This window comes from Hyaena hyaena, unplaced genomic scaffold (assembly GCF_003009895.1).
Source record: "Hyaena hyaena isolate Hyena2069 unplaced genomic scaffold, ASM300989v1 scaffold_68, whole genome shotgun sequence".
Classification (NCBI taxonomy): Eukaryota; Metazoa; Chordata; class Mammalia; order Carnivora; family Hyaenidae; genus Hyaena; species Hyaena hyaena.
Genome location: NW_024080700.1, coordinates 1,902,645 through 1,929,794, shown reverse-complemented (window position 1 = coordinate 1,929,794; position 27,150 = coordinate 1,902,645). Strand labels below are relative to the sequence as shown.

Below are 27,150 nucleotides of genomic sequence, written 5' to 3'. Positions count from 1 at the left end.
CTCAGTCTGCTGTCTGACCTTGAGGATGGTGGGTATCCCCAAGATTCAGATTCCAGGTTTGTGCTACCTCCTGTCCATCTGGGCCCAGAGACCATGATTATTCAGGGCTCAGGCTTGGGCAGAAGCCCAGTTGCACAACTGTGAATACAGATGATCTTTAATAGCAGTAACAGCAAAGTTTCAAGAGACTTGGAGAGAATTCAAGAGAGGGAGCCTCTGGTCTATCAGTAACACAGCAGCCAGACACATTCTGGTAGGACGTGTCACTCCTCTCTCCAGCCCCCCAGTGATTCACCGTTTTCTCTCAGAATAAAAGCCAAAGTCCTCACATTGGCCCACAAGGCCCTACGTGACCCTCTCCCATCAACCCATCAGCTGCATCTGCTCAGTCCTGCTCTTCATGAGCATAAAGAATGTTCTGTCTTGGGGGTCTTTGCACATCCTGCTCCCCCCTGCCCCCACCCCCTGCCTGGGATGCTCTCTCAGACCGGCTCCCTTCCCCCATCTTCTCCAAGTCTTCACTCAGCCCCTCCCCCTCTGAAACCTACCCCGTCCCCCTTCCCAGCTTTATTTTTGAGCCACTGTTGCCTAATCTCCCATATTTTTTGACACATTGTCTATCTCCTCATCACAGAATGCGCCACTCTGTGAAAGCAGGGACTTCTTTTAATGGAAAAATTCTTGCTTACTGCAGACATTTATTGACAGGGTGTATACATGAGCAATAAGGCAGACAAGGCGGACTTCCAAATTAAAGATCTCCCTCTTTAGAAATAAGTACATTATTTGAAGGAAACCATTTATAAGCCATCATACAGTTATTGTAAAGAATGTCTTAAAATTATGGGAAACATGTTCAATCTTTTTTGCTTAGTCCGTGAAGCAATATAATAATCTCACGTCTCGGTTTTATAGGCTCAGATGAGATCTGACCTATATTTCCCCTGCTCGGTACCTGGAGGGTTTATTCCGTCAAGGAAGACACAGGAACAATGAAAGGCAGCAGTGGGGGAGTAGCCCTGGACTTGAGAATACCCACGGTGGAGAATGAGTGCCAAGGAATGAGATTGCTTGGGTGGTTCTAACAAAAGCGAGTTGAATCACTGATGTTTCTAGGGCCTGAGGTTCTGGGGTCAGTGCTGGATGCGGTCTCTGAAGGCTGGTGCCAAGCTCTGTCTCTGTCACTCATAGGCACGTCACTGTGGGCCAATCCAGTGCCCCAAATAGTGCCGGGCACACAGGAGGTGCTGAGCGAGAAGGAAGCTGGAGTCGGCAATGCACTCCTGGAGGCACTGGGGATGAGAGGAACCAGGAGCTCCAGGTGAGGAGGGAAAGGTGACCATGAAGGACCCGCCTCTCTTCTCTTTTGAAGGACCCTGAACAATGTGTAGTCTACCAGGTGCTTGTTGATGCCCAGGGCCTGGCCCAACGTGTGGGTGGGAGGAGCCTGCTGGGGGGGCGAAGGCCAGCAGAAGGCCCACCCTGGAGAAGCTCAGAGCCTGGCGCAGGTGACAGACGCCTCACCGTCCACCTCACACGGGCCCATGTGGTCTGTGCCACCAAGGGGCTCACAGATCACCGAGCGGGGAGCAACCTGTTCTGGGAAGAGGGGCTGCAGACCAGGAAGCCTTGGTGGGGCCTGAGCGAATGAACGGGATCGACCAGAAGGAGGAGGCGGGGCGAGGGGGAAGCATATCTGGAGGCAATAAAGATGTTTTAGTTTCTTTTTTTCCTCCTTTCCTTCCTCCTCTCACGTCGATTGCCGAAGTCATGTATTTCCTAGTGGTAGAAAATTTATACAGTACGGAACTAAGAAAATCTCACACCCAGAGATGGCCCTCGCTCACATTTTAGTGTCTATCCGCGTAGTCTATTTTTGACATTATTAATTTTTAATTATGCATAATGCACGGATATATTCTTCTTGTGAAAAATTAACACATTACAGATAGGTCTCGGGTCCCCTTAGACAGCCAGCTCCACTCCTGGTCCCTTCCCCCCAGCCCTTGCCTCCCAGACGACCACTCCAGCAGAGTAATAAATATCATTCCAGACTGTTCTGTATATACCTGGAGATGCAGAGACCTATTTTTAGTTGGAATTATATTTTATATTGCAAATTCAGCTTTGTGGCTGCCTTTTCTTTTTTTCACCTCATACGTGCTTTTTTTCTATATACTTACACATATAATTTAAAATATATTGCTTTGTAGTTTTTAAATTCGTTTGTACTGTGTCACCCATGCTGATGTGCGACTGTGTGACTTAATGATTTAGGGCAAAAGGTTGAGAGCGGAGGCTCTGGAAGTTGATTACATAAATTCGAATCCTGTTTCTACCACTTCCTAGCTGTGTGAGCTTGGCTGAGCTACTTAACCTCTCTGTGCTTCAACCGCCCCCTTTGTGAAAGAAAGCTATTAGTAGTTAGTATCTCACTTCCTCGAAGAGTTGCTATGAGGGCAGATGAGATAATACATATCAATTATTAAAAGTAGTTCCTGGCATGAGAGGTGCTACAAATAAATGTTAGAGCTGATAAATTTGTTAATACTTAAGGGACCGTCTCATTCTTAAGTAGTGCAGTGACTACGAGCATGGGCTGTTCAGCCAGGCTGACTGCCATGTGGGCTCAAACCCCAGGACCACCACTGAGCCAATGAACTTTGGGCAAGTCTCTTAATTTGTCTATGCATTATCTATAAAATGGCTTATAGTGTGAACATTATAGGGTGAGATCATTGTGCCTAAGTATTTACAAGTGTCAGCTAGTAATTTTCTTTCTATCTGCTACCTAGTATTGCAAAGAATTATTATAGTCATTTAAAAAGCCATTTGTCTATTAATAGACACTTAGGCCATTTACCCATCTCCTTCTTGGGCTTGTTTCTCTACTTAGAAGTGGAATTGCTGGGTCACTGGGTATGCATATTTCGATTTCTTAATACGTAAAAAATGCTGGAGCGCCTGGGTGGCTCAGTTGGTTAAGCATCTGACTTTGGCTCAGATCATGATCTCGGGGTTCATGAGTTTGGGCCCTGCATTGAACTCTCTGCTGTCAGCACATAGCCTGCTTCAGATCCTGTGTCTCGCTCTCTCTCTCCCCCCACCACCCCTGCGTCATGTGCGTGGGTGTGCGCCTGTGTGCGTGTGTGTATGTACTCTCTCTCTTTCACTCTCTCTCTCTCGAAAATAAACATTAAAAAATTTTTAATTAGAAAAATTAAAATGCACATGTAGATTTACTCTTTTAAATAGTTGGGCTAGTACTATCAGCCAGTTTTTCCACTTAACAACACAGCGTGAATAATTTTCAAATATCACTGAATATTCGAAGCATTTTCTTCATCCATTTTCTATAACAATTATGGAAAATTGCAAACATCTAGAACAGTAGAGCAAATAATAAAATGAACCTCTGTGTACCCACCCCCACCCCCAACTTCGTTAATGTCAATGTTTTGTACAGAGTACGGCACTGCAAATAATGGCTCAATACGCATCAGAAGCTTGTGCTGTAATTTATTGAGCCTATTATTCCTTATTGTTGGAAAATTTAGACTTTAATTTTTTACACTGATTATTGGATTTAAATGTCTTACATTTAGTGATAGAGTACAGGAATGTCTTGCCATTCTGTTTTAGGTATTGCCCTGCTCCCTGCTTAGCCTAGCATGGATCCTCTTCTGCCCTTAGGTTTCTCAGATGCAGAGCTGCGGGCAAGGATTCTGTGCACGTGACTTCTTGAAGGACAGAGGGAAGCAGAACAAGGAAGGAAAGAGCAGAGCAAGGATGTGTGGTCAGGGACTCTCTAGCCTGACCTTTTCTACCAGGGTGCTCCAGAGTGAAACTCACACCACTGACTTATCCAGCTATGGGCAGGACATGAGCTTCTGCTCCCTCACATCTGTTAGACCCCGGCTGCCCTGGGAGTGGGACATAACCTGCCGCGCATCTTAAGGGGAGGCAGAGGCCGCGGTGTCAGCTACAAGATGATGATGACCTGTCGGGGGCGTGGAACACCCAAACACCCACATCCCGCATCCTGAGACCTTTGTTGACACTTATTGATGCGTGAGTTTTCATAAGGAGCATCTCTGAGGTGAAAGCAAATCTTCAGAGCTCTTGGATTAAACTGGAAGATTTGGGGTTGGAGAGGCGGGAGGCAGGAAATGAATCTCTCCTCTTTTCATATCTGGCTGCAAAGCCCACGAACGCCTAAGCTCAGGCTGCAGCCAGATATGGAACGAGATGAAAGATGGGGCCACATGATGGCTCAAATGGAATTTAAGACATAAACAAAAAAATCAGTCAAAGAGCTGCAGGGGATGGGGGGAGGGCAAGGGGCAGGCAGAGGGAAGATTGTTCTGAGCTTTGGCAGATTTATGGGCCTTTGGAAAAGGCTGGCAGGGGGTAAAGGAGCTGCTGAGGGGGTGGGTAGTGAGCTGGGGTGGAGCTATGGTGTGTCAGGAAGATAGGTGCACACAGACAGGAGGGCAGCGTGGGACTCTCTTGGCGCCTCACAAAGTTCAGGTTCAGGATGCAGGTTAGGGTGGGCTCCGAAGGGATTAAATAACCTCATCCTTAGTAGGCTGAGCCCTGATCTTCTGACGGACACTGGTGTGCTATCCGTCCTGCTGCAAGAGACCCAGCACGGAGGAGGGAGCATGTTTTACAACTCACAGCCCCGAGCTGCATCAGACCCGCACATGTTTCCTTTGGCTGGGAAGTGGACTCTAAGAATCAAAATCTTTAAAAATCTGGGACCCAGGAGCATTGAACCACTGTTACTGCATGGCTTCAATGGGACTATCTCAGTAACAGTGTCCTGCTTAAAGCGTGCACGCCACAGTCCCCACTACTCCCTAGTGCCTCACATCTGCCTGCTTCACTCATTCACCTGGCTGGCCCTGTGGGGGTGGGGGAGGTGTGACTTCCCACTCACAACGTCTTCGAGAAATCTAACCTCCATCATCTTTTTTCTTCTCAATCATCTTTTGAGGCTCCGTCCCCTGCCTCTGGCTACAGCAGTGTGCGTGATGTCCAGGAGAGCAATGAAGAATAGAAGCAGTAGAGGAACAAGGCCAGCATGGAGGGTAAAGATATGAGTCCTGGACCCAGACTGTCTGGGTTCAAATCCTGGCTCCAGTGCTAACCGTGTGAGCTTGGGAAGTTGCTAAAAACCCCTCCTCCACACTGGGGTCTCAGTTTTCTTATCTATAAAATGGGAGTAGTGAAATGAATAGATACATGTAAAGCTCTTAGCAGGGATAACATGCTCCATAAATGTTAGAGATTATTGTGATCTCTGGCCCTGGTCACTGACGTCACCATGCCTCCAGCTGCACAAGGTCACTCCCAGGGGCGTGCTTCCCTTGGCCACCTGCTACAGCTGCTCTGGGCTGGCCACCAAGATGCTCTCCCAGCCGTGCTCAGCACTGACCACCGGCCTCTGCGATGGGGCCCAGCCTACTCCCCCAAAGCCCCTGCAGTAGGTACCAGACCCCCAGGCATTCTTGTGCCCCCTCTATTCGAGGGACCCTTCCAGGGATCAGCGTGCAGTGGACCCTGGCCCCTCCCCCAATGTCCAGGCACCGCCTTGTCATCCTTTGGATCTCAGGAAGCCACTCTCTTCAGAGTCACATGGCCTCCAGACCCCCTCCAGTTTCCCCGAGGAAGGGAAATGATACAAATGCCAATTCCTGGGCCACAAAATACCAATTCCCTGATTTCCATGAAACAGAATCTCTGAGGTCAGGGATGTCAATTCATATACACACAGAGACACGCACGCACATGCATGCATACACACACATGCACGCACACACACAGTTTTTTAGATAAAATTACATTCATGTTGGGGCGCCTGGGTGGCTCCGTCGGTTAAGCATCCGACTCTTGATTTCAGCTCAGGTCATGATCTCATGGTTCATGGGTTCGAGCCTTCCATCGGGATCTGTGCTGATAGCGTGGAGCCTGCTTGGGATTCTCTCTCGCCTTCTCTCTCTATCCCCCTCCCTCTCTCAAGGATAAAGAAATAACCTTAAAAAAATTACATTCGCATTCAGTAAAATGCACAAATCTTAACCATTCTTGATGAGTTTGGATGAATGCGCACCCCCATGTATCCCACACCTCGGTCAAGGCGGAGCATGGCCGTCCTCCAGCACCCCCGTTCTTTCCCCTTGGGACACCTGCCCTCTCCCACGCAGCAAGTGCCATTCTGATTTCCATCCCGCACTGGCTGTGTCTGCCTATGAACTTCAAGTACACGGAAACACGTACCATGTACTTCCTCTGGCTTCTTTTGCTCAGTGCCGTGTTTGAAATTCATCCATATTGTTGCACGTATCAGTAGTTTGTTCATTTATATTCCTGAGTATTACTCCACTGTAGGCATGTGCCGCCATTAACTTGTCTGTTCTTTGATAGACATTTGTTTCCAGTTTGGGGCTGTTATGAAGAAAGCTGCTATGAGCATTCTTGTATAAGGCGTTGTGTGGACATATGCTCGCCTCTCTCCTGGGGAGAAACCCAGCAGTGGGATCGCTGGGCCTTTATTCCAGGCTGCCAAACTGTTTTCCAGAGCGGTTGTAGCATTTTGCACTCTTACCAGCCAAATAGGAGAGCTCCAGTTCCTTCGTGTTCTTGCCAGCACTGGATGTTGTCAGGCTTTTAAATTGTAGCCATTCTAGGGACGCCTGGGTAGTTCAGTTGGTTGAGTGGGCGGACTTCAGCTCAGGTCATGATCTCATGGTTCATGGGTTTGAGCCCCACGTCAGGCTCTGTGCTGACAGCTCAGAGACTGGAGCCTGCTTCAGATTCTGTGTCTCCCTCTCTCTCTGCCCCTCTGCCTCCCCTGCTCCAGCTCTGTCTCTCTTTGTCTCTCAAAAATGAATAAACATTAAAGAAAATTTAAATTGTAGCCATTCTAGTGGGTGTGAAGTAGTATCTCACTGTGGTTTTATTTCTATTTCTCTGATGGCTAAGGATGTTGACTGGCATTTTAAAAACGCATTTATTGGTGGGCCCCTGGGTGACTCAGTCGGTTAAGCATCTGACTTCAGTTCAGGTCATGATCTCGCAGTTTGTGAGTTCAAGCCCTGCATCAGGCTCTGTGCTGACAGCTCAGAGCCTGGAGCCCACTTCGAGTTCTGTGTCTCGCCCTCTCTCTGTCCCTTCCTTCCCTGCTCACACTCTGTGTCTCCCTGTCTCTCAAAAATAAATAAACATTTAAAAAAATGTAAATGTGTTCATTGGTATTTCATAAAGTGTCTATTTAAGTCTTTTGACCACTTAAAAATTAGCTTAGCTTCTTATCATTAACCCTCAGAAGTCCTTTATGTATTCTGGATACATACCTTTTGCCATACACATGTATTAGGAAAATTTCCTTTCAGTCTGTGGCTTTCCTTTTCATTTTCTTAATGGTGTCTTTTAATGATCAGAAATGTTAATTGTTGATGAAAACCAGTTTGTTGATTGTCTTTGTTGCTTTTGATTAGGGCTTGTTTTCTGTCTAAGAATCTTTGCCTATTAACCATATCTTTACCAGATAATGGTGCATCTTTGGGTATATTCCCTCACTGGCCACATTCTTCTTAATACATGTGCACACACACATACACACATACTTGCCACATGGAACAAGGAACCAGAACTTAAGAATCCATGACGTGATGGGTCAGAGATAATGGGTTTTCCCCGAATCTCTATAGCTCCTTCTTTTTTTGGTAATAAGGACTCAATTATCTGGGACATGTACCTCCAGTGAAGACATTTCCCAACCAGGGGTAGCCAACATGAGTAAGTTTTGCCTAATGACTAGTAAGTGGGAGTGGATATAAAACTTTAAAAATGTATCCTTAAAAGGGATGAGGTGCACCTTCGGGTTTCTGTCCTCCTCCCTGCTAGCTGGAACCTGGGCATAAGAGCTGGAGCTTAAGCAGCCATTTTGAGCTATGAGGCAGGATGCTAAGGATGGTGGAGCAAGAATGTAGAAGGAGCTTGAGTCCTTGATGATTTGGGAGCCACCACTGCCTCTAAATGGCCTCTCTTCAGGCTTCTCTTATATGACAGAGAAATGCTGTCTTTTCTTGCTCAAGCCAATAGGTGTTGGTGTTGGTATCATTACTGTTTTTCGTTTGTTTTGTGCAATTGAATCAAATACAAATTCTTGGCTACTTTCTTGGTTGGGGAGAGGAGGAGAGTCAACTTTTCATTCTTTGGTCAATGGATGTGACCAAAACAAACAAACAAACAAACCCAAAAACGACAACAACAAACCAAGACCAAACCAAACCAAAACCCAAACCAGCCATCATGTGACTTCTCAGGAAGTTACCCTGTCACACCTTACTTGGAAAGGAGTTTAGAAATCTGGAAATCTGGAACATTCCTACAGCCTCCGCTTGTCTCTTCGTAGGGCCTCACTGTACACTGCCAGTTGGATCTGGATGAGCATTACTGACTCCCAGATTCGGAAGGCAACTGTCTTGTCCCCCTGTCCCAAACAGGCCACAGACAGAATTCAGATCTCCTGACTTTTCCCCCAAGGCATCATGGGAATACCTGGGAACCACAATGGTACTGGAAATGAAATGAAGCGCCTCAGGGGACAAAGGTGAAATCCTATTCCCTGATTCACAGCGGGGTGTGACAGGGCCAGGACTGGGGAAATGCAAGCAGATGCCCACTTCTGTGTGCTGTGTCTACACTGCCATGACCCCCCACCCCCCACCTCTCTAGTCTCACCCAAGACCCTGCTGTGGGGTGTGTTGCTTGACTCGTCTCTAAACAGCAGAACCTCATTCCCCAAAATCAGTTCTAAAAAAAATCATGGCAAGACCCATGGCTGCAGCATTACACCAGTCTGGGTTCAAATCCTTTTTCTTTCTTTCTTTCTTTTTTTTTTTTTGGTTCCTTAGCTACGTGACCTTGGGCAACTTCTTCCACTCAGCCTGCTTTCCTCTTCTGAAACATGGGATGCTTTGAAAGGGTTCTTGGCAGGATTAAATTAAACAGCATAAATAAAGTTTTTGGCATATGGAGTTCCTTTTCCCTAACTTTCCCTTTATTATAATAGGGTTCTCCAGTGTTCCTTGTCCCTGAGAAGTGAGAAACTGTTAATTCAATATATTCTAATTATGCACCCTTCTGGGTGTAAAGTATGGTGCTAAGATTATTCACTAGCTAGAGATAAATCAACTCTGATCCAGCAATCCAGGAAGGAGCAGCGCTCTGGTTGTTTAAACACCCATGTGCCCGGCTTGCTGAATGGAAGGCAGGGAGCAAAGAGCCCTTTTTGGCAAAAGAAATGGCAAAATATCCTTCCTAAATGATGCCAGCTGGTGAAATGCACCAATGAGCTAAGTCAAACCCATTCACGCTCACAACCCCAAAGTTATTTCTGTTCTCAGGTTCTTTTCTTTCTTTCATTCATTTGACACATTGATTAAGTGTTTGTTCTATACAAGGCTTTGCATTGAAATGAACATATTTTAATTTTATTTAAATGCAGTAATACATTTCAGGGGGAAAAATCCAGGAAAGTTGCTTTTTGCCAGGTTAGATATTACAAAAACACCAAAGAAACTGATGATTGTAGAAATCGGCAGGGCGCCTGGCTGACTCAGTTGGTTAAGTTTCTGACTCTTGATTTCAGCTCATGTCATGATTTCACTGTTCATGAGATCGAGCCCCATGTGGGGATCCATGCTGATAGCATGGAGCCTGCTTGGGATTCTCTTTTTCCCTCCCTCTCTCCTCTCCCACACATGCTCTCTCTTATTCTCTCAAAATAAATGCGTATTTAAAAAATTGGGACCATATTGGATAAAAACTCTCCCTTTCATATCTTTCAGTAGAGCTGAATCATAAAACTCAAGATCAGATTTCTCATACTACAAAATCAAATGCATCATAAAAACAAAAATTCTGTGAAGACACTTAAAGATCAAAAAAGCAAACAAGTTTTCCAGTAAAATATTATCAGCCAGATGGAGAAATAAAGTTTTGTTTTCACTTGAGTGCCCTCTGTCTTGACTTTCTAAGGATGATTTTTAATTTTCTACTCTAAAGGGAGACATCTCAATTTTTTTTTTTTGATGTTTATTTATGTTTGAGAGAGAGAGAATGAGCAGGGGAGGGGCAGAGAGAGAAGGAGACACAGAATCTGAATCAGCCTCCAGCTCTGAGCTGTCCGCGCAGAGCCCAATGCAGGGCTCAAACTCACGGACCACGAGATCATTACCTGAGCTGAAGTCAGATGCTAACCGACTGAGACACTCAGGCACCTCTAAGGTGAGATATCTAAGACAGCCATCAGCCATGGGCTGCCACCTGGTGGATGTGTGTAAGTGTTTTTCACAAAGGTAAACTCCGGCATTTACCTGCATGGTAAACCTGAGCTCTTACCTGAGCTCTGCTGGGTGGCCAGCATTTAGCAGTCTTATCTCGCAAGGCAAGACAAAGTTTGGCCATACCAGAGTTTCAGGAAATGCCTCCAGTGTCCAGGAACTGGCTGACTGCCAGGACCACACGTATACCAGCTGGCCCAGCCACACCATGCCACACACGCCACTGTGAGGGCATATTTGGGTCAAATGCTAGGGGTGCCAATTCTATTCGAGAAATTCAGGTTCTACCTTCGAACATGGCTGATAACTTGGGGGGTCGGAGCCTCCATTCTGAGGTCCCTAGGCAGGTAAGGTCATGTGGGATTTTTCTCAATTAACATTATTCACTGAGCGCCCCCTGGTGGACCCAAAGCTGCAAATGACCTGCCACTGCCTTCCAGGGCTTGGAAACAAGCGAAGTTTCGGAAAATTGCAATGTCATGCTCTGCAGGGGATTGGTAAGTATGCCGCCTTCTCCTGGTGGGTCAGGGAAGCCTCTACTCAGTTCTAGAGTATTGTGGCAACATATCTCGCCAGAAATAAAACCAGTTAACACTTACTGAGCACCTGCTATATGCAAGACTCTGCTTTAAGCCTTAAATGCATATTAACTACTTTAATCCTTAAAACAACACTTCCTAGTAGGTATTCTTCTCCCTGCTAGAATACCCACAATGTGAAACAGGTAATCCCCTCCCAAAGTAAACTGCTGTGTTCTTGGGTATAGTTACTAAAGAAGAGAGAATGAATGGTGGAAAGCCCCAAAGCCACCCACGTCCACTATTGTTCCCCATACTTGTTAGCTGATACTTGCTTTCTCCTGAGTTTGTGGCGAAGGATTAGGTCTTCTGCTTTCTAAGAGTGGTAATGGCTAGAAGTCTGCTTCTGTTTCCTACTTTCATTCTTGGAGACACTTTTCTTTTGTGATTTAAGTCCCCCTCCCCCGACCCTCCAGCTGCAAACACATTTAATAATCAACCACAACAGAGCCCCTAACAGATGGGCCTTGAAACAGATGGCTCCATTGAAAGGCAGCAATTGAAAATGGAGGGTAATTTGAACCAATCAAGAAGATAGGGTCTCTTGGAGGCAAAGTTTCTGCAGAAACTGAAACGGTACCCCTCCAGCTCCTTTGGTATGTTTCCACCCACCCCCACCCCCACCCCAAACGCAGATAAGCCTTCCTGAGGGTGGATCCAACTTTTTTTTTTTTTTTTTAAACATCTGGAATGTTGAAAAGGAAGAGAGAGAAGCCCTGGGGCCTTGTCAATCATTTTCACGTTTCCTTTGGCAAATGCAGCATCAGTGACAAATTGCACAATTTGACATAAACAAAGTTGATAGATGTCTGCAAAGCTGTTTTAAAACAGCAGCAATGCAGAGATGTGTAGGATGGGGTTTTTTCACTCAACAGTCAGTGTGTTTAATAACAAATAAAACAACCAGATGTTTAATAAATCCTACTACCCTCACAATGTCTTCTGATAGTTAGCTGCTGTTGGTTAATGAGAATATGGTATTGCGGTGCCTGGGTGGCTCAGTCGGTTAAGCATCCTACTCTCTGTTTTGGCTTAGTTATGAACTCACAGTTTTATGAGTTCAAGCCCTGTGTCTGCCGGCACAGAGCCTGCTTGGGATTCTCTCTTTCCCTCTCTCTCTCTGCCCCTCCCCTGCTCATGCTCTGCCTCTCTCAAAATAAATAAATAAACTTAAAAAAAAATAAAATGCGGTTATTTGTTCCAATCCCATTTCAGGATATTAGTAGTAAAGTCCACTTAAGGACTTCATTGGATAGCTGTTATTATTATAGAAGCTTCTTCTTTTTCTAAAATGTTTATTTATTTGAGAAAGAGAGAGAGAATATCCCAGGCAGACTCTGTACTGTCAGCCCAGAGCCCAATGTGGGGCTCAAACCCACGAACCATGAGATCATGACCTGAGCCAAAATCAAGAGCTTAACCAACTGAGTCACCCAGGCACCCCTATTATAGGAGCTTCTAACATCACCTCTGAAGCTTTCTTGAACTAGGAAATATTGACCTTGACATTCCCAGAATAGAGAGTATAGTCCCTGGTCTGCCACATCCCTATGTAACCTTGGTTGAGTCATTTAATCCTCATGGAGTTTAGGTTCCTCACAGAATATGTGATGATGATCAGCCCTGCCCTGCTTAGGACTTAGTTGCAAAGTTCAAGTGCAATATTAGATGTGAATCACTTTTTCTTCGATTTGGAGTGTATTGATCTTTTTATTGAGAAATAATTTCATCTTGTAAGGCACACAAATCTCAAAGACTCATCTGAAGTGCAGAGGGAGAAGCTTCCCTTTTAAGCTTTTAATGACTCGTGAAGAATATTGCTGATCACTCAGCCACAGTTTGAGAAGCTTTATTTAATTCGCTGCCACCCACTAAGAAACCATCTCTGGCAGTGCAGTTCAGAATAGGGGGCAATCGCGGCACTGGATTTTGTCTGTCATTTAAGAAATATTTCTTGCTTTCCTTCACAGTACCACATGCTTGGGATTTGGGGGAAGCCCAAAGAAATAAAGCAAGGTTCCAGACTGCAAACAGTCGGGGGAGGGGAAATGCTATGAATTCTGGATAGCAAAACATGTAACATTCCACAGTATAGGGAATATTTCACTTTATTTTTTACGTTTTTATTGTAGTGTAATGAATAATATATGTGCAGTAAAGTGCACAAATCTTAAATGTGCAGCTCAATGAATTTTTAAAAAGTGAATACATCCATGCACTCAGCACCCAGATTAAGAAACAGAACATTAACAGACCTCAGAAGAGTCTCTCATTTCCCTTCCCAGACAACAGCCCTTCCGCCCTTCCAAATCACCACTATTCTGACATCTGCCACCATAGGTTTGTTTTGCCTGATTTGAACTTTATAGAAATGGAGTCCTACTTTTGGGTCTGGCTCTTCTTTACCATTATGCCTGTGAGACTCATTCATGTTGTTGTTTGTGGATGTGGTTCATTCTCTTAGTTACTGCAGTATTTTGTTATATGCCTGCACCATAATTTATCCATTCTTCTGTTAACAGACATTTGGGCCATTTCCACTTTTGGGTTAGGGTGCTATGAACTTTGTTGTATGTGGCTCTTGGTGAAAATGTGTACATATTTATGCTGGAAATAGAAAGATGGATCCTACCAACATGCATATATGCACATGTAAAATTGTTGGGACCTGGAGTACATGTATATTTAGCTTTCATATATTTTGTGAGTTTTCCAAAGGGGTTGTCCCAACCCCTCAGCAGTATATGATGGTCCCAGGTGCTCCACATCCTTTCAAAAGCTTTTTACTCTTATGGGGCACCTGGGTGGCTCAGTCGGTTAAGCATCCGACTTCGGCTCAGGTCATGATCTCACAGTTCATGGGTTCGAGCCCTGCATCGGGCTCTGTACTGACAGCTAGCTCAGAGCCTGGAGCCCGTTTCAGATTCTGTGTCTCCCTCTCTCTCTGACCCTCCCCTGTTCACACTGCCTCTCTCTCTCAGAAATACATAAAAAAATAAAAAAAAATTTTTTTACTCTTGTGTTAAAGACACATAACATTAAAAAATATACTGTCTTAACCATTTTCAAGTGTACAGTTCAGGGATATTAAATGTTTTCGTAATGTGCAACTGTCACTACCCTCTACCTCCACAACATTTCACTCTCTAAAACCGAAACTGTACTCCTCCCCCTCCATCCAATCCCTGGCAACCACCTTATGCTTCTTTCTCTCTATAATTTTGGCTACTCTAAGTACTAAAAGTGTAAATAGAATCATAGTATGACTCTTTTTGCTACTGGCTTATATCAATTAGTGTGTCCTCAAGTTGTTTTTTTTTTTTTTTAAATTTTTTTATTTATTTCTAGGAGAGAGAGAGAGACAGCGTGAGCAGGGGAGGGTCAGAGAGAGAGGGAGACACAGACTCTGAAATAGGTTCCAGGCTCTGAGCTGGCAGTCAGCACAGAGCCCGACGCGGGGCTCGAACCCACGAACCGCGAGATCATGACCTAAGCGAAAGTCGGACGCTTAACCGACTAAGCCACCCAGGCGCCCCAATATGTCCTCAAGGTTTATCCATGTTGGATGGGTCAGAATTTTCTTCCTTTTTAAGGCTGAATAATATTCCAGTGTATGTATATACACATTTGGTTATCCGTTCATCTGTCGCTGGACACTTGAGTTGCTTCCACGTTTTGGCTGTTGTAAATGATGCTGTTATGAATATGGGTGTACGCATACCTCTCTGAGACCTTCATTTCTTTTGGGTATGTACCCGGAGGTGGACTCGCTGGATCATACGGAAATTCTGTTTGTAATATTTTAGGAACCTCCATACTCTTTTCCAAAGGGGCTGTACCATTTTACATTCCTGTTCTTCACACACCAAGCTTGTTTACCCATGGAGCCTTCGCTCTTGTTCGTCTGCCTGGATGCCCTACAGCCAAGACTTCGCAAGACTGACCCTTCGTCATCATTAGGTTTCAGCTCAGACAACACCTCTTCAGAGAGGCCTTGGGACGCAACAGGCGTTCCCATTCTCATTACCCTGCTTTTTTGGTCACAGCCCTCTTTACAGGTATTTATTGTAATTTTGTTTCTCCCACTAGCTCGACAACTCCATTACAGCAAGGATCTTGTCTGTCGTGGTCACCACTGTGCTCCCAGCGCCACTGTGCCCCCGGTACCTGGCGCTCAATAAACAGAAATCCGCACTAGAGACTGTGCACTCGCTCTCAGCCGACTCTAACCAGGAGGGAAGGGTGAGTGCAAAGCCAAGGTCTAGGGGGCGTGGCGGCTCAGCCCGAGGCCCCAGGCAGAACCCCGCCCATGTCCTTGTTCTCCTCCGCGGGTCTCCATAAAGTTTATTTGGCGGCGCGCCGCGCGAAGGCTTCTGGGAGGGCCGACTTCGGCCAATTAGGAAGCGCGGGCGAGCGGCGCGAGAAGCGGCGGCCGCGTTCTGCTGCCGGGACCTGAGCGGCTGAGATTGCTGCAGTGTCAGGTAAGAGTGTCGGTGTCCGTGTCCTTCCCACTCGGGGCTTGTCCTTGAACCAGCCCGGGACCTCGAGGCTGGGCGGAGCCCGGTCCCCACGCTCGGAGCCACGCTGCTCTCACTTCCCGTTCGCCGTCTGGCAGCCGAGCACGCTTGACGCCGGCGAGTCATCGCCCTGTCGAACCGTCGCCGTCGTAGTGTCTGGCAGCGCCCTGGGAGTGCCTTCTGTCGGCTCTCTTTCTGAACACGGAGCTTTGGCCTCCTGAGTGCCCTCCTCACTGCGGCGCTCTGCAGCGGCGCGTCACGCCCACACCCCCCCCCCCCCCCCCCCCCCCCCGCCGTGCACCGCGAGCCCACCCTAGGCTGCGGCGGCGCCCCTCTCCGTCACAGCACTCCGCCTGCACGCTCGTCCCTGCGGATGTACCCAGCCCTCTCTCCAAGGGTGGGGGTGTCCACCCTATTAGCCTTTCCCAACCCTTGGCCTGTGTTGTTGTACGGGCATCCAGGGGAATGCTGCTCCGCCCGCAGGGACATGCTAGAGATTAGAATCTGGAGGGGGCCTGCACTTTCTTGGCCTTCGCAGCAATGCCTGCGTTTACTGGGTCTCTTGGAAAAATTAATGGGACGGACCCCAGGGATCTTCGGTCAGAACTTGAACCACCCGTTCACAGATCCGCTGGTTTGCCCCTGTCAAGTGAGATTTTGGGGGGTTTTGTTTGTTTTTTGTTTTGGCCGAACTGCTTTTCAGCATGAACAGGGATCACCTTTTGTGTGCTGTCTGTGGAACCTGAGTGGGTGCCCTTGGTCATCATAGCTTTTCTTGCAGCTGTTCTTTGTGCATTTGTGTTTGGGACATTTCGATTTTTCATTCATGGTGAATTACTATTCAAGGCTCATAGTTTTAAATACTTGTGTATCAGGCTAACAGATCCTCTGTATCTCCCGCGAGGGCTTCTCCCTCGACCTCGACCCAGCTGCCCCCTTTCTCTCCCTACCGAGATGGATGATAGGGAACTCAGACTGAACCTGTCAGGGTAGGCCTAGCAAGCTTCCCATCATCTCTCCTCCCAAACTGCTCTTCTTTCTGGTTTTTTGGTTTGTTTCCTATCTCAGTAATATAAAAGGTCTAGACAGTAACCTTTGAGTCACCCTTGACTGCTCTCTTTTTCACTCCACATCCACTGCTTGCCACCCTGGGCCAAGTCACCACCACCTTTCACCTGGATTGTTGAGATAGTCTTCCATCTGGTATCTCCTCTTCTGCCTTTGCATTCATGCCCTATTTTCAGCACAGCAGCTAGAAGGATCCTTTTGAAACACAGGTCAGATGGTATCACTCCTTTATGCAAAAACCCACCAGTGGGTTTCCATTTCATTTAAAGATAAATGTCTTCTAGTGAGCAATAAGGCTTTACATAATCTGACCCACTGTTACTTTCCCACTCTGCTGCCCTCCCTTTCCACAAGTCAGACATGCTTTGGCCTCAGGACCTTTCTGCTTGCAGTTCAATATCCATTTGGTTTGCTTCCTCGCTTTTTTCATGTTTTTATTCATGGGTCATGTAGCAAGGCTTTCCCCAAGTCCTGTCTTCCTTTACTGCTTTAGTTGTTCTTTTTAGCAATTATATTTTAGTTATTTACCTTGTGTATTGTTTGTCTTTCCCTTCCAGAATGTGAAGGGCGGAGGGTTTCTATCTGCTTTATTCTCTGATAATCTTCAGTACCTAGATGTGGCACACAGTAGGTGCTAAATAAATACTAAGTAAACGAATGTTCCTGGCACGGGTAGAGACTTTGGAAATACAGTGGTGAATTAAACAGTTCTGCCCTCATTGGGGTGATGTTCCTATGGAGGACATCACCAACAATAAACACACAAATACAGAGTGTAGTATCAGGGCTGTTTTTATTTTATTTATTTATTTATTTATTTAATTTTTTTTTTAATGTTTATTTCTAGGAGAGAGAGAGAGAGAGAGAGACAGCATGAGCAGGGGAGGGTCAGAGAGAGAGGGAGTCACAGACCGAAGCAGGCTCCAGGCTCCGAGCCGGCAGTCAGCACAGAGCCCGACGCGGGGCTCGAACCCACGAACCGCGAGATCATGACCTAAGCGAAAGTCGGACGCTTAACCAACTTAGCCATCCAGGCGCCCCCAGGGCTGTTTTTAAAAGGAGGACAAAGATTTCTGAACAGAGACCTGATTGATTCCCCTGGAAGGGGAATAGCAAGTGCAAAGAGCCTAAAGTGGGAACAGTTGGAGAAGTGGTGAGCTTGAGTATCCGAATCTGTTTCTCGATGGACTGAAGTAGAAAATAAGGTAGAAATACAGATGTTCCAAAGAAGGGGAGAGGTCAGCAGAGACCCAGAAGTGAGGGCCTGAGGGGTATTCAGGGAACAAGCCACTTTAATTCATCAAACATTTACTTGGTACCTATTGAATACTAACCTTGGCTGCTCCGGGTTCAGAGTTGAGCAGTCTGCCTTATAGGAATTTGCCACATAGAGGAGACAGACATGGGAAGAAATAATTACAACTGTTTCGCCAGAGAAGAACAGTAACAGAAGGTTTAGAATAGTGTGGGAGGGGTGTGGGATGGGGAAGGCTGCCCTCGCTGACTTTGCAGGATGCATAGGAGTTCCCCATGTGACAGTGTAGGTTTGGGATGTGTTAGAGCAGAATATGCAGCTGCATGTGCAGGAGTACAAAGGGAGGAAACTGTGAGAAGCACCCCCAGGAATAGAGACTTACCAGGTTATCTTTGGGGGAAGGAGAGTGTGAGATGTGGATGGTAAAAGTGACAGTGTCAGATTGCACGCACTTCCTTCTGGAGGGGATGGAAGGTGTCCCTGGTGAGATTAAGGAAGGGGAGCATTTCAGAAAGACCTCTGGCTAAGGGGAGGGGGAGTTAGAGGAAGAAGAGGGCTTAGATTGTTGAGGTAGTCAGGAGAAAAGCATGGGGGTCAGAGTGGGGGCAGGAGAAATGAGCGTTCCTCTTCACAAAAGGTTTGAGAGGTAGACCTGGGTATTGGCCGGGTGTTCAGGAGCAGAGGAAGGGACCCTGGTGTGACTCCCAGGTGGTTTCTGGCTGACTTGTTGGATGCTAATAGTTTTACTGGGAGCCCAGGAGGAGAAAGTGGTGGTGTTGGTAGCCAAGAGGAGAGAGAAGTGATGAGTTTGGTTTGGGACATGTGTAGTTCGAGGCACCCACGGGTCATTGAGGTGCAGATGTCAGGTGGACAGGTGGAGGTACTGGTTCAGGGGAGAGAGCTGGCCTGGACATAGAATAGTTTCTGCCACACCCTTGTTTTGGTAAATCAGGGTTCTCACCTGGGCCCAGATAGTCCTCAGAGGTCTTTGGGTAGCCTTTTGGGGGAGGGGTCCTATGAGCCTCCTGCCGTTGTATCTTCCAAGAGTGTGTGTATGGTTCTGTTCTGTGCACGTGTGTACACCAGCATTAGACTCACAGAGGTCTGTGGCCATTTGAAAGATTAATAATCGTTGGTAGAGGTTCTAGTTGAAGCCCTGGCCGAAGGTGGATCTTATCCAGAGAAATATACAGTGTGGGAAGCGGAGGTCCAAGGATAGAAGCTTGGCATTTAAGGGATGGATAGATGTAGAAGCCACAGCAGAGGAGGCTGAGAGAGGGAAGAGCTAGGAAAGCAGGAGGAGAACCAGGAAAAGATGGTGTCTTCAAGTCAAGGGAGGAGACTGTTTCAGGAAGAAAGTAATGGTCAGGGTGTCAGAGGCTGAGAGAGGAAGGGTTCAGAGTCCATTGGACTTAGCAGTTAGGTCATTGGTGGCTGCAGAAAAATTCAGAAAATAGGGGGGCAAACAGAAGTTAGGTTGCAGTGGGTGATGAGTGGATGAGGCATGACAAAGCAGGGCCATCGCTTTGTAATGAGAGAGTGGGAGTTAGAGGAACGTGTGGGATTGAGGGTTTGTTTTCTTTTTTAATGTTTATTTATTTTTTGAGAGAGAGAGAGAACACACACACATGAGCAGGGGAGAGGCAGAGAGAGAGAGGGAGACACAGAATCTAAAGGAGGCTCTAGGCCCTGAGCTGTCAGCACAGAGCCTAACACAGGCCTTGAACACATGGACCACGAGATCATGACCTGACCCGAAGTTGGACGCTTAACTGATTGAGTCACCCAGACACCCGAGGATTTGTTTTTATTTATTTTTTTATTTTTTCTTACAAATAGTTTATTGTCAAGTTGGTTTCCATACAACACCCAGTGCTCATCCCCACAAGTGCCCTCCTCCATGCCCATCTCCCCCCTCCCCCCCCCCTCCCGTCACTCCTCATTTTGTTCTCAGCATTCAAGAGTTTCTCATGGTTTGCCTCTCTCCCTTTCCCCCACCATTTCCTCCCTTCTTCTCCCCCATGGTCCTCTGTTAAGTTCCTTGTAACCCTCCTATACGTGCAAACATAATGATATTTGTCCTTCTCTGCCTGACTTATTTCGCTCAGCATAACACCCTCAAGGTCCATCCATGTTGCTACACATGGCCAGATTTCATTGTTTCTCATTGCCATGTAGTATTCCATGGTATAGATAAACCACATCTTCTTGATCCATTCTTCTGTTGATGGACACTTAGGCTCTTTCCACGTTTTTGCTATTGTGGAGAGTGCTGCTATGAACATTGGGGTTCATGTGCTCCTATGCCTCAGCATTTCTGTATCCCTTGGGTAAATTCCTAGCAGTGCTATTGTTGGGTCATAGGGGAGTTCTATTGTTAGTTTCCTGAGGAACCTCCACACTGTTTGCCAGAGGGGCTGTACCCGTTTACATTCCCACCAACAGTGCAGGAGGGTGCCCGTTTCTCCACATCCTCGCCAGCATCTAGAGTTCTCTGATGTGCTCATTTTAGCCACTCTGACTGGCATGAGGTGGTATCTCAGTGTGGTTTTGATTTGTATTTCCCTGATGAGGAGGGATGCTGAGCATCGTTTCATGTGTCTGTTGGCCATCTGGATACCGAGGATTTGTTTTTAATCTTTTAATTTTAGAATAGTTTTAGGTTTACAGAAAAAGTGTACGATTAGTGGAGAGGTCTCTGTAACCCTCACCCAGTTTCCCCTATTGATGAGGAATTATCTTGGGAAAGGAGACAACTTAGGAAGGAGCCAGAGACATCCATCATTTCCTGAGCTCTGGCTGTGTACACGTCGCTGCCATGGGCTTTGCCTGTATAATCTAACGTCATCCTCACCACAGCTCTCTGATGTCTAAATCTGTTCCCTTCCTGGTCTTCCTCATTTCAGTAAGTGGCACATTCATGCCCCTGAGTTACTTAGGCCTAAAACGTCGGCATCATCTCTCACTGCTTTTCTCTCACACTCTACATAAGTGATTTATATTTACACGAAATTTATTTTTAAAATGTATACCTGAGTCAGCCTCACTTCTTGTCTCTTCCACCACTGTCATGCTGGGCCACGCCACCCTCCTGTATCACATCTGGGTGGTAGAGCAGCCTCCTGACTGGTCTCCCTGTTTTCACTTTGTTCCCTTCCTCGCTGCAGTCCATCCTCCATGCGGAAGTGGGGAGGAGCCTTGAAAAGTCCTAACCCTCCAGTGGTTCCTATCACACATAGACTAAAATCAGACGTTCTTTTTACCATGTGCTGTGAACCCTACACCGTGTAGCCCCTGCCCTAACCCCTTCTCCCACCGCTTTGCCCTGTGGTTTTATTCTTCAGTCCTGTGGCCTCTTCTCTTCTTCACAAATGCTAAATTTGCTTTTGCCTTGAAGCTTTGCGTTCACTGTTCCCTTTGCAAGAACATTCTTCTCTCAGATACCGATATAGCTCACTCCTTTACTTCAGTCAGGTCTTTGTTCAAAGGTTTCCTTTTTTTTTTTTTTTTAATGTTTATTTATTTTGAGAGAGAGAGAGAGCGCAGGTGAGGGAGGGAGGGACAGAGAGAGAGAGGATGAGAGAGAATCCCAAGCAGGCTCCACAGCTATCCTCACAGAGCCCAGCACAAGGCTTGAACTCAGAACCGTGAGATCATGACCTAAGCCAAAACCAAGAGTCAGACACTTAACCAACTGAGTCACTAGGCGCCCCCAAAGGTTTCCTTTTTATTTATTTATTTTTTTTAAATGTTTTACTTATTTCTAGGAGAGAGAGAGAGACAGCATGAGCAGGGGAGGGTCAGAGAGAGAGGGAGTCACAGACTGAAACAGGCTCCAGGCTCTGAGCTGGCAGTCAGCACAGAGCCCGACGCGGGGCTCGAACCCACGAACGGCGAGATCATGACCCAAGCGAAAGTCGGACGCTTAACCGACTAAGCCACCCAGGCGCCCCGAAAGGTTTCCTTTTTAAAGAAGCTTTGCTTTAGCAAAACACCCCAGCTAAAGCTGTTCATTTCTGCCACACCTCCCTGTTTTGTCTCCTTGTTAGCACTTATCAATACCTGGCATCATTTGTCTATTTGTTTATTTTAATTGTCTGTCTCCTAAGAGACACAAGAGTTTTGAGTCTGAGAACCTTGTCTAGCTTTTCCATAGCTCCATCCCCAGTGCCTTGAACAGATAGTACTAAGCATATGGAAGATGCTTAATAAATATTTGTTAAATGAAGGAAGGAAGATGGGGCTTTAACTTCGGTGGACCCAACAAGGTCAGCATAGGAATTTAAAAAATAAGGAATCCAGCTGGCTGGGTCCAGGGACCCAGAGGAGGTCTCACAGGACCAGCCAAGAGGCTTCTTGTCTTTCCATCAGATAGAAATCAAACATGAGCTGAGAGGAAGTGAGAGCGGAGTTTATTGAAGAACATAGAGTACAGATACAGACAGAGCATCTGGGAGACTCAGAAAGGAAAGACGAGTGAGGGTCATCTATGCTGGGGGCTGGGGTTTTTATTGAGGATTATGATCCATTGTAAGTGTTTTTTTAGGTGTCTGGGAACTGGTTAAAATGGACCAGTGTTTAGGTGTCCTCTATAAGTCACTTATGCCCTGGAGCCGGGGGTGTTGATAAGTCAGTGGTCTGGAAAACATACATGATGGCCTCACCGGTCACTCCTTAAATGCTGTCTGTTGTGCTGCAAGACTCTACAAAGAAATCATGAACTCATGAATCATTAAGTCAAGAAATCATGGGGCGCCTGGGTGGCTTAGTCGGTTAAGCGTCCGACTTTCACTTAGGTCATGATCTCACGGTTCGTGGGTTCGAGCCCCGCGTCGGGCTCTGTGCTGACAGCCAGCTCAGAGCCTGGAGCCTATTTCAGAGTCTGTATCTCCCTCTCTCTGACCCTCCCCTGCTCACGCTGTCTCTCTCTCTCTCTCTCTCTCTCTCCTAGAAATAAATAAAAATATTAAAAAAAAAAATCATTCACAAGGAAGACATACATTATCTGTACTGTAAGGCGTGTGGAAGGTGAAGGTGCAGGCCCTAACAAGAATAAAGGCAGCCAAAAAGCAGTCTTTCATGGGTCTCTTCAGTTTCCCTGGTCTCAGCTAGATATTTTTGCCAAAGTTTGTGGAAGTTTATTCTGTCAGTCAGTGACCGTTGGGGAATCTAGCTGCTGTTCAAGGACATTGTCAGAGTTTTTTTAAAAAAAGTAAAGCTACCGAATGCTTTAAACCTTAGGCTTTTTGGAAGAGATGGGGAGTCTGGATATAAATAGACAATAAAGTAAAGCAAAGGCGAGTGATGTCAGCACAATGGCAAGCTAAGAGGTCCTGATGCTTGTCTCTACATAAAAACAACAGAACTACTACATGCATACAAAAAACAGCCCTGTGAGAGCTCCACAGTGAAGTAAGGCAGCCGCAGACACCTTATGGGCGCCAGAACTGAGGACTGGCCACATGGGAACCTGTAAGACAGATCAGTGAACGGGATAGAAAAGAATTTAGGTGAGAGGAGATTTTTGTGGGATGGATAGTTAGGAAAACCATTTGGTAGGTAGGACCTGAATTGGTGGTGACAAATCATAGCTAAGGATTACTGAGTGGTTACTATGTGGCCTGTGAAGAAGATCCACTGCTTCTTCCGTGTCACAGATGGGGCCTTGCCAGAGTCAATGACTTGCCCAAAGGTGCCTCCCTGGAGAGTGGAGGCGCTGGCTGGAGCTCAGGGGTACAGTGGAAGGTGGGAACAATACGTGAGCAAGGGCATAGAGCAGGGCATACATCGGGATGGTCAGGAGCAGAGTAAATGGGGTAACTGGTACGTAGGGTCTAATCCAAAGCAGTGCCTCATCTGCATCCCTGGGAGTGGAAGGCGTTGAGGCTTTTGAGCAGGAGCAACATAGGGAATGTTAAGGTGGAAAGACTGAGGCAGCCACAGCAAGCAGAGGGATGTGGGAGGGGCCCGGAGGCATCCTAGTGGCCCTCAAGAACTTGGATTTCAAAGGGTGGAAGTCCGGCCTCCTTTAATGGTGGAGAAGATGGAAGCAACAGACTAACTTCATTGTGGTCATTGTCTCCCAATACGCGCAGAAATACGTATGTTCCACTCTGTATCTTAACTTCCCCCTCCTCAAGTATCAATCGTATCTGAAGAAAGCTGGAGGAGGAGATCAATGGAGGACACTACAAAAATACAAGTACCTTTTGCTGTCTAAATCGGTTAGGTAATGAGAGTTTGGGTAGCAAGTTTGGAGAGTGAAGGATAGCTTGTCATCTGAATCTTAAGTATTTGGTTTCTTGAGTTTTTGTTAGGGAGGAGCAACAGTCTGGGTAGTGAGAAATACCTGTCTGCTTTCTCTCAAAAAATATATTTGCATCTCTTTGGTTTCTGAGTCTGGAGGGTGGAGAATACCTGTGTATAAACCATCTGAGGTCACGCACAGACGTAAAGGAGAAGGGCGAGTTAAAACCCAAGGCGGGGCGGGGGGAAGCCAGGGGCCGGAGCGGAGGAGATGAGGAGGGCAGGTGGTGGGGGGAGTTGGGGGGTGGATAACTGCCTTTTGAGATGTGGCTGGTGTGACAGTTCTGTGCTTGAGTGGAAATGCGTAGGCAGGGCCTGGAAACTGGGCTGCAGTGTGAGTGCAGGGAGCAGAATGGGGGTGTGGATTTGATAGTCATTGCCACCGAGGATTCAGGGCCAGCGGTGAGACAAACACTCTGAGGCAGGGAAGGTAGAGCAGTTTAGAAGTTAACAAGTTGTTGGGGCACCTGGGTGGCTCAGTTGGTTAAGCGTCTGACTTGAGCTCCTAGCTCGTGGGTTTGAGCCCTGCGTCTGGCTCTATGCTGACAGCTCAGAGCCTGGAGCCTGCTGTGGATTCTGTGTCTCCCTCTCTCTCTGCCCCTCTCTTGCTCTCTCTCTCTCTCTCTCTCTCTCAAAAAAAAAAACAAACATTAAAAAATTTTTAAAAATTAACAAGTTGTTTAATGTTAGACAAGGTCACATGTAGTCATGGAAAAGAATTCAGATTGACAGAGGCATAAAATGGAAAATCCCAACTCTTCCCTTTCCTTTCTGGAGGTAATGCTAAGTTGGGTTTCTTGCTATGCTAATGTCTCTTTTCTATGAATTATCTGCGAACAGACCTTGAGTGGATAGCTCAGTGAAGTTCTACGTATTTATCCGATCATGTGACCACCAACCATATTGAGATATGCAACATTTACAAATTGAGCTGCCGTAACAAAATACCATGGACTGGGTGGCTTAAATAGCAGAAGTTTATTTTGTCACAGTTCTGGAGGCTGGGAGTCGGTGATCAGAGTGCCAGCGTGGTCGGGTCCTGGGAAGGACCTGCTTCCTGGTCTTTAGATGGCTGCTCTCTCACTGTGCGCTCACATATTCTTTCCTGGCTGAGTGCGGTGCAGGGGTGGGTAGGGAGTGAGCTCCCTGGTGTCCCTTAGTGGGACGCTAATCCCTTCATAAGGGCCCTATCTTCATGGCCTCATCTGAACCCAGTTCCCTTCGAAAGGTCCCTTCTCCAAACACCATCACATTGGGTTTTGGGGGCTGCGACATAGGAATTTGGGGGGGCACATTATAGTGCATAGCACCCGGAAAGTTTTGTGCCTTTCCCATCGGTTATCCCCGTGCCCCAACCCCAGAATAACCAGTGTTCTGATTTCTAGCACCATAGATTTGGTTTTTTCTGTTCTTAAAATCTATATAAATGGAATCATGCAGTATGTGCTTTTTCTTTAAAATAAATCCGGCTGCTTTAGTTAACCACGGTGTCGGCAAAATGTATCCATATTCCATGTAGCTGTAGTTCAGTCTCTTCTGTTGCTGGTGGTATACCAGGGTATGAATAGACTGCCATAAAAATCCCACATAATTCTGTCTGTATGACGGATTTAAGATTATTTGGTGGTGGTGGAGGACTCAGACTTATATTACAATCTGATAAAAGCTGTAGAGCTTTTCTTATATTAAGAAAAACAGAATACATATATTTCCAAGGGTTCCTAGTGCCTTTGATTATTGGTGCCATGGCCTTCAGGACAATAAGCCTCCCTTGGTTTACAGCGGGGTTTCTCAGCCACAGCATTATCGGCATCTGAGCCTTATAATTCCTTGTTTGGAGGCTGTGCTAGGCATTGTGGTGTGTTTAGCAGCACCCTTGGTCTCTACCCTCTAGATGTCAGTAGCATGCGGCCCCTATCCCTGAATTATGACAACCAGAAACGTTTCTAGATTTTGCCAGTGACCTCTGGGGAGATAAAATTGCCCTCAGTTGAGAAACATTGGTTTAGAGAGAAGAGCCAGAACCAGAGACCTTTCAGAGGCTGATTTGGTGACCTTCCCCTGCTTATGCCAGTTGTGAGAAGTGGCCGGTGTCATGCTGGTGTCATTCATACGGTTCTGTATAATTTCCATCACCACTAAAATGAGGCTGCTTCTTCCAAGGACACATTAAATGAGTTTAAAGACTGACTTAAGGGGTTCCTGGGTGGCTCAGTCGGTTAAGCATCCGATTTCGACTCAGGTCATGGACAGCTCATGGTTCATGAGTCTGAGCCCTGCATCAGGCTCTGTGGCGACAGCGTGGAGCCTGGAGCCTGCTTCGGATCCTTTGTCTCCCTCCCTCTCAGCCCCTCCCCTGCTTGTGTGCTTTCTCTCTCAAAAATAAACATTAAAAAAATTGACTTAAAATATCCTACATTTGTAGGAGCAGGCTCTTAGGAATGACCTGAGCCAACCCCATCCCCTCAGTGGTGATGAAACTGCAGTCGGGAGTGGGGGCGGGGGGGTGGCGCGCAGGGGCCAGCCCCAGGGTCAGAGGCTGATGTGGGGTGGAGCCAGGCTGCAGCACACACTTCTCTCAGTCCGGGCCCAGCGTCTGCTCTGCTAGTGCACTGGACAGCCCACTGGACCACGGAGAGTTTATCAGAAACTTCCCTGTGTGGATACTTTATGTTTTTATATGATGCCAGCTTGCTCCTCTTGCCTCACTGGAGATGAAATAATACAAGTGGCATTTTATGTATCAAGAAAGCTGATACTATGCCTTCTTTACTGCAAACACTGAGTCACCCAGGCCAGTGCTGCTAGTACTTAGTCACCCAGGTCTTTCATTTCTCTCCTGTCTAGGGTAATTTATTTTAGTTCTTTGTTTTCTCCAGAAGTCTACCTTCTGAGTAATGATCAGATCCGAGTCTCTTTTACTTAGTCTCATGGGCCTGGAAAGCATTATCCACCAACAGATTTTTTTCATCCTTTCCTAAAGACATCTGAAACAATAGTATCTGTTAAGATGCAGTTTTTCTCTTTGGTTGTTGTAATTGGCAGCTGACAGATAACAACAAAAAAAAAAC

General features: G+C 46.5%; 1 protein-coding gene across 1 annotated transcript in view; it reads left to right on the top strand.

Annotated features, from left to right (window-relative positions):
* Window positions 1-15,338: 15,338 nt before the first annotated feature.
* The window catches only part of NUP93 (nucleoporin 93), a 103,372-nt gene continuing 91,560 nt past the window's right edge, over window positions 15,339-27,150 (top strand). The window contains exon 1 of the mRNA XM_039232644.1: window positions 15,339-15,414. The gene's annotated coding sequence lies outside the window, so the exon portion shown is untranslated. The remainder of the gene's footprint in view (window positions 15,415-27,150) is intronic.